The sequence below is a fragment of the Pleurodeles waltl genome, chromosome 12 (assembly GCF_031143425.1).
Source record: "Pleurodeles waltl isolate 20211129_DDA chromosome 12, aPleWal1.hap1.20221129, whole genome shotgun sequence".
NCBI classification, from domain to species: Eukaryota; Metazoa; Chordata; class Amphibia; order Caudata; family Salamandridae; genus Pleurodeles; species Pleurodeles waltl.
The window spans coordinates 44,654,507-44,655,915 of record NC_090451.1 but is presented as its reverse complement, the minus strand read 5'-3'; positions in this window follow the sequence as shown (position 1 = coordinate 44,655,915).

Below are 1,409 nucleotides of genomic sequence, written 5' to 3'. Positions count from 1 at the left end.
CAATGCAACCGGACATAGACTCCAATTTAGATTGGTTTTCTGCCATTGAACTAGAACTTACCTTTTGGAGCTCAGGCACCACTGTGCTGAAGAAGTGAATGTTTGTATTCTACGGACTGCAGTTGCTTCTCACAACGTATAAGGATACCAGATAACTAGTGACTGCTTCAGAATCAAACTGGATCTGAAGATATCGCGGCCAAGAGGAAGGATATGACTGGGGAGGATTATGAAGAACACATCCTTCCATTTTGCTCTAAAATTAAAACCAGGTTCCCATATGCACACCATCATAGGGTCTGCAATGTTTATCTGCCAAGGGGACAATAAGGAAATGAACCGTCTCTCTTGCCAAGCCTTTGAAACCAAAATGTCCATTTGCTTTAGATGAGAATGTCTGTGGGCACTCTACAAAATACAATACCTGTGCTGCTCGAACGCATTGGCTTGGTCGAAATAACGTATTGGGATGGCATAAGGGAGGACTAGGATGACTGACTTTGGAGAAGATCCACTTCCAGGGACCGAGTTAAGCCCACACTCAGGGGAGAGTGCACCTAGTCTTCCACCATTCCCAGAGGATCTTTCATCTAAGGCTCGACTTTGAGCAGCACCTTAGTTCCAGGGCAAAAATAGCCTTCAAGAGCACATTTTTCCTACTAGTGCAAAAACGGATTCACCAGCAACAGCTGCTGTTCCAGAGCCATCGCTGCCTTGAAAGCCAAATTGGGCTCCAGAGAAGCCTCAATACCAGATGGTCAAGCCTGCTGTCGAGAGATCCCATCTCAGCACCAAGGTCCTGGCATGCCTGCCCCAGAACAGAGGTCCACTTCAAAATCAGGTTTGACGCCATCCTCAAAGCTGAGTGAGCCTAAACCAACTAGAATGCCTTGAAGGACCTCACCACATGCCCTCCCGCTGTCCAGTCCTGTCAGAGCTATCCTCCATATCATCCTTTCAGCTTGTAATTACTTAGTTTTCAGTGAATTCTGAATAGAACCCTCCTTGCCCAACCCCAGCCCTAACCCCACCAACTGTATAAACAGGTTGCACGCTTTCTGTACAACCTCTGTGTAAGTGCACTTGTCGGATGTGCCAAGTGCAACCAGTTCACCCCTATTCCCCTTCCTGCATGCTCTACCCACCTCTGGCAGGAAGGCAGCCTTATTTTCTCGCTCCATTGAGGTTGTGCTGTGAATCACATACATACGAAAGGGATTCTTGGCGTGTGTAGCATCAAGTACGTGTGTGCTGAAGTTAAACAGTAATCTCACTTCGGTTACATATAAATGTCATTTTTTTACCTTTTTTGTTGCTTGCTGGCATAAAGCAGTAAATTGAAATAGATCAGATTCTGAGTTAAAAACACTCTTTATGTCAGCATTTTTATAACCTCAAGAAAACAGCTG